General features: G+C 38.5%; 1 long non-coding RNA gene across 1 annotated transcript in view; it reads left to right on the forward strand.

Annotated features, from left to right (window-relative positions):
- Positions 1–13,676, forward strand: part of LOC132345456 (uncharacterized) — a 50,385-nt gene that overhangs the window by 10,217 nt on the left and 26,492 nt on the right. The gene's annotated exons all lie outside the window — the stretch shown is intronic.

Raw genomic sequence — 13,676 nt, forward strand, 5'->3', positions numbered from 1 at the left:
AGAAATTTGCCCAAGGACCAAATGTACCTTTCTTATAATCACAAGGTCACTCATACCTCATGATGGAGAAATTTAGCCATGAATGCTTCCTGATGTTGATATTGGAGCACAGGCAGATTTTTAGGAAAATTCCTGTAACTGTTCAGGACAAACATCGTTTTCACATAGACATTGGTCCATTCATAGGTTCTGAATGGACCTAGATTGAACTATGGAGTTAAATGACCATCTGATTTGTGTCAAGCAACAAGGTAGGCATTGGTCCTTGAATAGTCCTTGAGTATTTGAATATTGATTGATTAACTGACTGATTGACCCCGGACCACTAGAAATATGTTTAAGAAAGATTCCAGTTTCAGGAAGAATGAAGACTATCTTTGTACTTCTTTAATCCCAACCATACATCTCCTATTGAAAGGAGAGGTATGTACACAAGTAGCAATAATATTATTATGGGTAGAACACATTTTGAAGAACACAGTGGAGACTACTGGGCTCATTCAGTTCAGCAAATCTGAGAGCTTGAAATTAATCCAAGAGTCCCTAGCTGTGTAAGAAAACCCAGGCTCCTAGGAAGAAACTGAAGAGAAATTTAGGTCAAAATGTAAACACACCCTGCAGCTGCTGCTGCTAAGTCTCTTCAGTCGTGTCCAACTCTATGCAGCCCCATAGACAGCAGCCCACCAGGCCCCTCCGTCCCTGGGATTCTCCAGGCAAGAACACTGGAGTGGGTTGCCATTTCCTTCTCCAATGCTTGAAAGTGAAAAGTGAAGTTGCTCAGTCGTGTCTGACCCTCAGCGACCCCATGGCCTGCAGCCTACCAGGCTCCTCCGTCCATGGGATTTTCCAGGCAAGAGTTCTGAAGTGGGGTGCCATTGCCTTCTCCAAACACACCCTAAGGCTACAATTAAGATACTCCACAAATAAGAGGATATTATAGCATGTGCCAAGAAAGAAAAGACTTTTTTTTTTTTAGTACAGAAAAGTAAAAGGATAAGATTCACTTCTGGAATGTAGGTTTGTAGTCCCTAAAAATATACTCCCTTATATTGTTAACAAGTGCACTTATATTGTTAACAAGTTCTACTTCAACTCTTTGGCACAAGTACCTCAATAACTGGAGAAATGAAACTTCCATGGTCAAAAGAAGCTATAATTATTTGCCAGCCACATCTTTTCACTGCTGAGGGCAAACAGACTTCTTTGGGACTATCTGCATCATCAGACACTACAGCAAATGGAAATCATGGCTATCAGTAGCAACAGAAGCCCAGGCAGGAGTCACTCCAAGGAATTACTAAAACTAAACTGACTGCCTAAGGACTCACCCTACTTTAGGCCCGTTTCTCCTCTCACTGAAGTGCATTACCCTGACTCTACAAAAGATGATGGGAAAAGTCTGTGAGAAAATCCTGGAGTTGTGGATAAAACAATGAACAAGCAAAGCAACCAATTCAGACGCTAACATCCAGCCCCGTACTTCTGGATTATAATCCACATCTTCAGTACTTTACCTGTAGTTGAGGTGACCTGAGAAATAAGAGCTAGACAAGTGAGGACTCAACCAACCTTCCATCAGAGTACATCAATCAAAAAGCCTTTTTAAACTCTAAGAAATATTAAGAGGTAAATAATCTTTCTTTCTTCCTGCCTCTGTTAACCAGCTCTTGTGTACTCCTTCAAATTCCTCTTCTTAATGATATCCACTGTGGCCCTAATTTGCAACTGTATTTCTACAATCACTGCCAAGATGAAACAACACTTTCTTCAGGGGACCTAAAGGAAGTTTAATTCAGATGAGTCATGGGCCTAAGTATATTGTCTGAAACCAGGAGTGCTAACTCTCCATCATTTCTTATCAAATCAGAGTCTGATAGATAATGACAGATATGCAGATATGAATCCCATAAAGCACACAAAATATTAAAATGTGTAAGAAATAATATTTTAATAATGACGTATATAAGAGCTAGGAATTCCAATATTTCCAAGTTTTATGTTGCCAAAATCAGTCTCCTAAAATTTTTTTCTTAAGTCTGAGCTTCCTTTGATAGCCATTTATATGTGTGCACAGTGTTTAACTGTTAATAAAATAATTAAGTATTTTTAAATTTGAGATGTCTCGGTCATATAACAATTATTCTTTTTGTAACAAGGTGACCCTGGGTCTTTCATGTATCCATGCTTTTTTTCTTCCCCTTTACTAATTTTCATTTTGTTCCTTTTCAATGTGATGTTCCTTTCACAACACAATGCTAGGCATTAGATAAAATGGTGAATAAGATGTGGACTCCAAGCTCAAGAAACTCAAAATCTAGCAGAAGAAAGTGATGTGCAACCATCTACAAGTTAAGAATTAAAACAATTACATCATAAGCGTATAAACAGTTTATAATAGAAGCCCAAAGGAAATAGCAGTTTGCTATAATGGAGGAGAGAATGACAGAGGTGAATTTGAAGACTGAATAATCTGTCATTAAATATTAAAATAATCATAATAATGATGATAGAAGAAGAAAGAATGGGGAAGAAGAGGAGGGGGAAAGGGAGAGGGAGAAGAAGAAAAAGAAGAGGAAGAAGATGAGAGGAAGCAAAGTAAGCACACACAGCAAAATAGAAAGATATGGCTGGACAACATCTTGTGTGAAGAGATGAGATCGAGGTGAGACCAAATAGACCCCAGCACATGGTGAATGCTGAATTTGAAACTAGTGAGCTTTGATGAAAGTGAAAGTGAAAGTCTCTCAGTTGTGTCCAGCTCTTTGCGACCTCATGTACTATATAGTCCATGGAATTCTCCAGGCCAGAGTACTGGAGTGGGTAGCCCTTCCCTTCTCCAGGGGATCTTCCGAACCCAGGGATTGAACCCAGGTCTCCCACATTTGCAGCTTAGCCACCAGGGAACCTAAGAATACTGGAGTGGGTAGCCTATCCTTTCTCCAGCAGATCTTCCAGACCCACAAATCGAACCAGGGTCTCCTGCTTTGCAGGCGGATACTCTACCAGCTGAGCTACCAAGGAAGCCCAAGTGAGCTTGATATTTGTGATCAAACTGTTGGAAGACTTCGGAGGTTTGTAAGGTGGAGAATAACAGGATGCTCCGTCTTACGTTTTAGGAAGAAACTTTATGACTGGAGACTGGGTGTACATGTTTTGAGGAGGAAAGGGGTCTACAAAATTATTGCTAATTTAGGACAATGTAAATGGGGAATTTATAGTTTTAGAGATGTGATGTAGATAAATTTTTACAGATGAAATTAAAATGTAAATTTAATTATTCTATATATATATTCTTTTCTGAAGTATGAGTCTAACTGAAGCAGAAATTTTCCAACTGTTGTTTACTGATTGTTTCCAGATGTTCTTGGCTTTTATCTTATTTGCCTACATGTAACAAAGGAAAGTGCTAAACAAGACCAGGGGAAAATCAGCAGTTGTGGAACTAACATATCTGTGGCACCATGTTTCATGTTTCAACACAGATCCGGGAAATCACAAATAGATCACACAGCACAAAAGTCCTTTAAGATATCCAGACAGACACTGATTATGTTAAACATATCACAAATGAAGCAGCAATGTTTATAGATGTTCCAAATTAGTTAAACCAGGAATTCCTTGTCTGGAAAATAATCCTCAACCTGGTAGAAACAAAGAATTCAAAACAAACCTTTTAAACAAACACTGAAACAGACTAGAACTAATTCTTACATAAAAGAAAACATTACCCACAAATAAGTGTACCTACTTACTCTGAAAAAGAAAAATAATCCCCTCTAGAATATAGCTACCAAGTCACTTCCCTTGAGCTCCCTAATAAATCAAATTATTGACTTTTATTTTTTAAACTAAAATAAATTTTCTTTGGTTTGGGCATTTTCATGTACACATTTTAAGTATGTATATGTGCATGCTTGTGTCTGTGTGTGTATTCCTTCTACAGCTAGTCTTTGTGCACTTTTAATTTCCTTTTATTCTTTTTGGATAAATGTCATGGCTTTTTTCAGGTCATTCACATGTAAAATATGAAACACATGTACCTATCATTCTCTAAATGTAATGGATTTGATACATAAAAGACAATCTTTTAATTTTATTCCAACTTCAAAGGTAGCTTTTCTCTCTTAAAGGAATTTCAAAACATGAATGGTATGTTAATTTGTACAATCTCTGATTTAACAAGTCTCTTGATTAAATACTTTCACAGTCAAAGATGAATAACAGGGTGAGACTATGCACTCTGAATGCATTTTCCCATAACTGTGTATGTTTGATTTTTTAGCAAGTTGTTTCTATGGATGGGAGAATAAAAGCTATTAAAAGATTAAATATAAAGTGATTTCACTTTAGCCAACTGCTCTTTATTTTTCTGGTGCTTTTCTCTAAGTATTATTGCAAAAGGTCACGAAGGAGTGAAATGAAAGTAGGGACATAAGAGAGATGGTGCAGCATGGGGGCTAATCTTCAGCTGTATTTTAGAGAGAAGCCACACAAAGATTGGGCTTCCCTGGTGGCTCAGATGGTAAAGAATCTGTCTGCAATGCAGGTGACCTGGGTTCAATCTCTGGGTTGGGAAGATCCCTTAGAGAAGGGCATGGCAACCCACTCCAGTATTCTTGCCTGGAGAATCCTATGGACAGTGAAGCCTGGCAGGCTACAGTCCATGGGGTTGCAAAGAGTTGGACACAACTGAGTGACTTTCACTTTCATACAAGATGCAGAAGCCAAAGCCAAAGAAGAAAGAGGTCTTTTTCTGGTCAGAAAGATGATAACTATGATGGTACCAATTTCTGGAATTTTCCCAGTGTGACATTTTTCTATGTAAATACTAGTAAACTCTATCTGACAAGTAGATTAGCAACTTAGATTTGGTTTTTATCCAACTCAGTGTTGGCACATAAACTCTGAAGTAAATAGCCATGCATGCCTGCAGTGGCACCCCTGCCATATACAACAGAATAAAAGGATGAATGAAGGGAACGCTTTTGTTAACACTTTTGAGAAGAATAAGGTAAGATTGAGTTGACTACCTTTCCAGGAAGTAAGTGTTACTTCTTAACAATTCTCACTAGATTTATTAACTGCAAGCTATGCTTGTGACAATGTAATTTATTTTCTCAAAGCTGTTTTTGTATTTCAAGGAAAGAAAATACTAATTTATAAACTGGGCAACTCTCCAGTTTTTGAGTTTCCTTTTAATGGTCACATCTGGCAATAACATAGGTCCCGTGCCCAGGTATTAATATTATGCATAATTACTCACAGATGGCCAATGAACCACCCCGCCCCAGAGCACAGACAAATACTCTGGGTCAGCTTGCCCATCTGCAACAAACTTCTATAACACAACTCTAGAGAATCCATGTTTCAGGATCACTGCCCAAATCCACCTTCAGTTCCTGAGAAAACTGCTTTCAGATAAAAAATGGGAATAAATTAAAACTCTGACTTCTTATCCAGCATAATGAAATAGAATTGATTATATTCTCATTTCTTCATATTGGAATACAAAAGTTCAATTTATAAGGAAAAATTTTGCTATTTAGCCACTTATGTGCCTCAAAGGATAAATAAACCCAAAGATTTTAGGATAAGCTTAGATTACAACTTTGAGAAAGGATAAACATTCTTGATTCTCATTGTTGAGAAAAGTATAGAAAAATTGCAAGTTATTTCCGCTTTCTCACGCCCTTAAAAATAAAACCCTATACACTTACTTACCCATTGATCTCTGAAGTAATCCAGCCCCACGTTGCGAACATCCAGAATTTATTGGTGTGGTTTGATCTACCCAGGACCAGGAAACTTCCTAGAAACTTCTATTCATGGAATTGAATTTGTCTTAATTCCAATTCTCTTTAACATCTCCAGCTCTTTTGATGCGGTCACATTAGAGACTGAAGAAGAAACAATAAAAGCCTTAGGGGAAGCAAACACTAGCCCTTTTCTCTTCTTCAAATAAGTCCGTTCACTGTTGTCTACTCTTTTCATAAGCTCTCATACACTGAGAATTTATCACCCAAAGCTTGTTTATATTTGAGAAGCTCTGTTACCATCCATATGTCTTCCTTTAACAAAAAACCATAGTAGCAACATAATCCCATCCCTAAGACATATTTTAAAGGTTTTGTTAAGAGGTGTATTTGTAGCCTCTTCACTGGTGATGGCTCTCAGGAATTAAAAATCACAGTTTAAGGACTGTGATGAGTTAGTAAATCAGATTTCTCTTTGCTCAGAAGCAAGCATAAGGATCAGCTGGGGGTAGGTAAGTTAAATGATACTCTCTCCCTAGTCACTACTTCATTTACTGATCTTGTTTGAATACTTGCCCACAACATTTTCCCTGGACACCTCTGAAACGATTTTAAATAAGGATGCTTTTCCTCGAGCCATCTGGCAGCTTCCTGGAAAGCAACAGTGCAAGATGTCCCTATTCAGAGATTGATTAGATTCACAGAGGAACCTTTCAAAGCTGGTCATTTACAACAAGATGCTCACTGCGGCCAAACTTGCTTTTAGGTAGCTCTAACTGAACTGATCAGCACTTCAAAGTTAATGAGCTCAATTCACAGACGTAAAGAAACAGTAAAAGTACAGGCCATAATAACATTGAAGTCTTAGGCAAAAGAACTTCCCCAAAAGGTGAACATTCAGATACAGGGTCCTGTTCACTCAATGAGCATTTATGGAGCACCCACTATGTAGCAGACATTTCTAGGTACTGAGATTCCAGGGATGACAGAGACACGGAATTTGCACCCCAGAAGCTATGATCTTATAACAGAGAGAGCCATATAAACAAATATATTGCAGTTTAGTTTGAAGGTTATTGAAATAATACATAAGTAAAACATGAAATATGAAGTTCTGAACTAATCTCAGTGGAAACCCAGCAAAAAGGAGAGTCCAAACAAGAGACATACATAAATACGATTTTTTGCAGACAAACTAGATGCGGGAGGTGTGGAGAGAAAAGCATCAGGTTTGGGAAACAGTACAGGGAGCAGGAAGAATACAGCAGAAGTGAAGGCTGGAGGAGAGACAGAGACTGAGGAGTCATTCAGTGCATCAGAAGGGGTTAAAGTCATGCAAAGAGGAACTAGTGTATTACCCTATAAGGAAAAGAAAAGACTAAGGACAGATTCTGAACCACACCAAGTTTCAGGGGATAACAGAATAAGAGCATCTGGTGAAGGAGACTGAAAAGCAACAGTTGGTGAGAAAGGCGACCAAAATATAGTGGCCATGGAGATGCCAAAAACAAAGTTTCAAAACAGGGAGCAGTCAATTGTATCAAATGTCTCAGAAAAGTTAAGATGGAGACTGAAAAATATTTCTTGGATTCAAATATTAAGAAAATGCTACTGGACTTGGCGAGAGCAGTCAAGAGAGCCTTGAAATCAGTTTCACAGGCTGGGCATTTCAATGTTTAGGAAGCCATTAATCATCTAACATAACCTTAACTGGAGAACTTAATAGATCATATTGGCTGAGAAACCGGAATATCTGTTTATCTAGTGATTAGTTTCAGCTTTTACACGGAAAAATTCAGGCGAGCTGTGAGAGACACTGTCTTGTCAACTTGCCCATTGTATTCTAAATCCAATAACTTAAATATCACCAGTGCTGCTGTGCAGGGTCTTGGGAAGGCTCTGTAGCCAGCATTAACCCTTTGTTTGCTGTATCATAGTCTAGGGTATCCCCTGAGGGGAAGGACTAGGGCTCTGGGTTGGAGAGGATGAAGTAGAGAGGATGTAGTAGCTTTTTTTAACCAACGATGTAGAAACATATTGACATTTTACCAACCTATAAGGTTATATCAGTATGTATATAGTGATTATCAACCCTCAAGATAACTAATAAACAAAGCTGATCACACAGATAATTTCAACTTGAAATTGTTAGCTTTTTAACCCTAAAGTAGTAAGTGGTAACACATTTTTTTCAATTTACTTGTGTATCCTATATGCAATTTATACATACTGTATATGTTTTGCATTCTTTCAGAACACAACATGGTTTAGACAATGAACGATCTGAAACAGGTAGAAGATCAGCCTTTGTGACCCTACATTCCATTCAGGGAAATAAATGGGGGATAGCTAAAACAACCGGCAAACATTACTAACATTGAAGTAAGAGTGTGACAATGCTGGACTCTCTTGGTGACGCAGTGGATAAGAATCTACCTGCCAGTGTATCGGATACAGGTTTGATCCCTGCTCCAGAAGGTTCCACACACAATGAGGCAACTAAACCCATGAGCCACAACTACTGAAGCCGTCGGGACGAGAGCCCATGCTCTGCAACAAGAGAAGTCCTCCCACCCTGCCACAACAAGAGAAAGCCAGCACACAGTCAAAACTAAATTTTAAAAAAATAGTATGGTGATGAGAAAAAAAAATTAATATAAATTCCAGTAGGGCCAAGCTCAAGGGAGTGATCAGAATGATATAATATTGTTTAAAGAAATTTCAAAGGTGAGGCTTGTACTGAAAATTAGGGTATTTGTAAATATAGTTGAAAATATAGTTGTAAATGTAGTTGAAACTCTATTTCCTCTATAGTCACATTTATCTCAAAGTAAACAGAAGTGAAATTTTAGAGTCAGTTGGTAGAGTCAAACTAGCCCTTGACTCAATAGAAACCCCAGGGCTTTCTCTGTGCTACTTTACAGTGAGACCCTGGTGAAAGCATCTACCTTTCTTCTTTTTTGTTCTCAACTGGCTTTTTATGTAAAAGGACTCTTCAGATTATCTGTTTTCCAATGTCTCCTCCAGTGCCCGGGAATCTGATCTGTCAGTTCTCAGATTCTAGGACCCCTCTGGTTGAAGAACAAGGCCAGCATTAGCACCAAGTGATTTGTGTCTTTGAACCATCGAAGAGTAGATTCAGTTCAGTTCAGTTCAGTTGCTCAGTCGTGTCTGACTCTTTGCGAACCCATGAATCGCAGCACTCCAGGCCTCCCTGTCCATCACCAACTCCTGGAGTTCACTTAAACTCACGTCCATCGAGTCGGTTATGCCATCCAGGCATCTCATCCTCTGTCATCCCCTTCTCCTACTGCCCCCAATCCTTCCCAGCATCAGGGTCTTTTCCAATGAGTCAACTCTTCGCATGAGGTGGCCAAAGGACTGGAGTTTCAGCTTTAGCATCATTCCTTCCAAAGAACACCCAGGACTGATCTCCTTCAGAATGGACTGGTTGGATCTCCTTGCAGTCCAAGGGACTCTCAAGAGTCTTCTCCAACACCACAGTTCAAAAGCATCAATTCTTCAGTGCTCAGCTTTTTTCACAGTCCAATTCTCATATCCATACATGACCACTGGAAAAACCATAGCCTTGACTAGATGGACCTTTGTTGGCAAAGTAATATCTCTGTTTTTGAATATGCTATCTAGGTTGGTCATAACTTTCCTTCCAAGGAGTAAGCATCTTTTAATTTCATGGATGCAATCACCATCTGCAGTGATTTTGGATCCCAGAAAAATAAAGTCTGACACTGTTTCCATGTTTTCCCATCTATTAAAATGAAGAATTACCTGCAGGGATCTGAGAAGAGCATCATGAAGAGCAGAGATGCCAGATATACACATTCAACCCTGCTACATCATCCAACCCAGGATGGGCTTCTCTGCCAACTCTTCACCCCATAATTATCTGTTCCCTTATTGTCTCCTCACTGTTCACCAATCATGATGTCAGTGCTGATATCATTGAAGTTTTTGATAATACTGTAGAACACAGCCACTATAATCTTTTAAAGGGCAGTAATTCCATTTTAATTTCCTGAAAATTCTAACTATGATTATACCAAATATACTGGTTATAACACTGGATCACCTTTTTTAAACTGAAACTACCATGTTAAAATAACATCTGAGGCTGTCTGAAATGTAGGAAAATAATTTTCTCTCTTTCCTTATAAGGCCTACTTACTTTCTCTAAATGATAAATATAAATGCCAACTGACTCAGACCATGGACTGTTAACTTTTGGAAAGTAAGAGGAAAATATGGTAATTTTCTATGAGTGAGTTAAACATATTCTTTACAGTAACAGACTTTTTTCTTGATTGTAATAAATACTGTAGTCTATGACTCTTTTCACTTTTTCCTTTTTTATTTACCTCATCTTTATATGGTAAAAGAGAATTCTCTCAAGTTAATACTTATGATCAAAATCCATGACTTTCATCAAAACTCAAGAGTATAGAATCTCCCGAAGATCTTTTCTGAATTTCAAATGTCTCGTTGTTTTAGAAAAGGGATTTCCTTAAACTATGTTCTCACACTGTCAAACATATATGTAGACGTTGAGGAATGCTGAGGAAAGGATAAGACTAAAAACTTAGTGAACCAAGTAAAGTTGATTAGGAAATCTCAAAGATACATGCATTTTCCACTTGAACCAAAGGTTCACCATTGTTCTATTTCATTTTTTTCCCCCATAAATTGGCCCTGATTACTTCTAAGGGTACCATCAGAAAGGTACAGGAGGTTTGGGATACAAATGCCCCGGGCTAAAAGCTGACAGCAAAAATATTTTATAGCAATAGCTGTCATCTCAAAGGCCACTTCTTGTAAATTATGTACCTTCCCCTTGCTTTTTAAAAAATCTTGCTGATTCTTTATTTCCTCTTAGTGAGGGTGATTGCATCCTTAACATAGAAGGAGCAAGTGTTTTTGTCTTTGTGGGCAAGAAAGAAAGAGGAAGTTGAAAAGACTCAGGGGGAGAAAAACCATCCATGGAACAGTCGCTAAGTCGCTTCAGTCGTGTCCGACTCTGTGCGACCCCATAGACAGCAGTCCACCAGGCTCCCCCGTCCCTGGGATTCTCCAGGCAAGAACACTGGAGTGGGTTGCCATTTCCTTCTCCAATATGGAACAGAGTAGAATCAGCCAAAAATGACAAGGCTGCTGCTGCTAAGTCACTTCAGTTGTGTCTGACTCTGTGCAACCCCATAGACAGCAGCCCACCAGGCTCCCCCAACCTTGGGATTCTCCAGGCAAGAACACTGGAGTGGGTTGCCATTTCCTTCTCCAATGCATGAAAGTGAAAAGTGAAAGTGAAGTCGCTTCAGTTGTGTCCGACTCTGTGCGAACCCATAGACAGCAGCCCACCAGGCTCCTCCATCCATGGGATTTTCCAAGCAAGAGTACTGGAGTGGGGTGCCATTGCCTTCTCCAAAAATGACAAGGAATTCAGGCTAAAAGCCCCAATCTGGCACCAAAACAGAAGGAACACATTGAATCACTCTGGGCCAAGCAAGGACCTTCAGGATTGGCACTGAAAGATCCATATGTAGTTCCCCTGTATTCAGAGAGTGGACTGAATTTTTCAGCTTATAATCAAAGGCTCAGTGCTAAGTAAACCTGCCTTTGTTGTACTGCTGGTCCTTTGCATTTATTTCCAGCAAGTGTAGACAGAAATAGCACCCTAGACTCTTATTTTCTCAGTAACTTCCACTGAGAAAATCTGAATTTTGGCTTTACAATCGTCCCTCTTTGTATCCCTTTGGCTCTTGACACTGGGTGTTTATTCCTACCAACAGTCTGACGGAAACAGATGAGTCTGAATTTTGATACTTTTGTAAGCTGGCTCGGCACATGGACACTGGATAAATGCTTTTGCAGATAATATTATTGGAAGACTAACATTTTTAAAAGTAGAAGGATACCAGGATGTATTAACAGGGGTGCAACTTGCCAGGAGTCAGGAAGCAACCTTCCACTTCTTGGCAAGGGCCACAACCTAATAGAATACTATGTTCAGTGTTTGTCTCTGCAGTTTAAAATGCATATGAAGAAATCTGAGATAGAGGACACCAAAACAAGTAAAATACACTGAGGGAAAAAAAATGAAAAGCAGTTATTTGGAGAAAAGATTAAAGACACCAAGGTTGTTTAACCTGGAAAAGAAAAACCTAGGGGGAGATTTAAATGAGAAATGTCATAGTAAGTAAAAAGTCAGCAAAATTATTCTACATCTTGATTGAGGAAATAATGAGAGGAAACGTGTTAAAATCAGAGTGAGGGCAAGAGAACTTGGCTAGACATAAGAAACTCTCAGCTTTGACATTGGAAGTCTGGAGTATACTGTCAAAAAAGTTGTGAAATGTATTGGAAACATCTATAACAATCTAATTGATTGTACTAATTGATGAAGGCATTTTTCTGCCACAAGAAAAATATTTTAAATGGATAACTTCTTAAAAGTCTCGGTCTTGAAGCATACTTAAATGAATTTATCTACCTAAAAAGCAAGGTCAGATCAAAATTCCCAGGCTCAAAACATTTTGTTCATAAACTATTTATATTTCTGACACCTCGAAGTTTTATCTGATTAAACTTAAGAAGCCTGGCGTTTGTGTTCAATTTTTTTAATCATTTCTATAATATATTTTTGGCTCTTTTCTAGCATCAGAGTCTCTTTAAAGTAATTAGGGTCCTTTAGGGCTCTAAGGTTATTGAAAAGAAGATAAAGACATTCTGGATTATAGCACATGAGACATCCAAATTGACTTTCTGGTCAAGGCTTATATCAAAAAGCTAAAAAATAAAACCATCTTCCATTTCTATAACTCATGATCCCTTTCCAGATGAGTTTCCTTCACCACATTAATAACAGCTTACCCCAGGCAGTTTCCTAAAACCCGAATGAACAAAATGTGGAGGAGAAAAGAGAGATAAAGTTAAGAAAGAAGTAAGAATAAAACCTGGTGTCCATCGTGTGTGCTGAGGCATGTCTACTCTTTGCAACCCCATAGACTATAGCCTGCCAGGCTCCTCTGTCCATGGAATTTTCTAGGCAAGAATACTGGAGGGGCCTGCCATTTCCTTCTCCAGGGGAGAGAGTATAAAAGAAGAAGAGTAAGAAGTCTGAACTTTATTTTGATAAGATGGGGGGAACACTGAAAAGATTTTAGGTAGAAAATCTATCTAATCCAATGTTTATTTTATTGAAATCATTCTGAAAATGCAGAGAATGGAATAGAGTTGAGATGAGACCAGAGGTGAGATATAATGATGACTTAAACAGGGTGGTGGCAATCAAGGTGGAGCATGTCAAGTAGTTCCAAAGATATTTACAGGGCACAGTGATTAATTAGATGAAATACAGGGTTGGCAAATGACAAAAAAATCAAGGACAATTCTCAGGTATCTGATTTAAATAAGGTTGGAAGGACAGAGGTGCTTCTTTTTCAGCTCAGACACCAAGCCTGAAAGCTCCAAGAGTACATATGAGAAGATTTCCTAGCAGTTATACGAACTCCTCAAAACCTTTTTCTTCCTGGATCAAAGGCATTGGCATTCAGTTGAACAAATAGTTGTACTGCCTTTAACATATTTCTGACGTCTTGCTGAGATATCCTTGTTTAATCCTCAAAAGTCACTTGACAAATGTCATGCCTGACAAATGCCCCATAAATCATTTGACAAATGAAGTGCTAGAAACACCAAACCATGCAAGTCTAGAATCCAAATACCCTGACTTGCTTCACAGCACTTTGAATTTTTGTAAAAATTCTATTCCCAAAACTCAAGTGATTTTTCCCCCTAAAGTACATCATTTCCAAGAGCAAATCAAAACTTCAACTACTCTGGTGGGCATTTATCCTGTTCCTTTATCTGCTGGGTATTCCTCTGTCTCTTCATCTTGTTTAAATTGCTGAG

This window comes from Bos taurus, chromosome 1, assembly GCF_002263795.3.
Source record: "Bos taurus isolate L1 Dominette 01449 registration number 42190680 breed Hereford chromosome 1, ARS-UCD2.0, whole genome shotgun sequence".
In the NCBI taxonomy this organism is placed as follows: Eukaryota; Metazoa; Chordata; class Mammalia; order Artiodactyla; family Bovidae; genus Bos; species Bos taurus.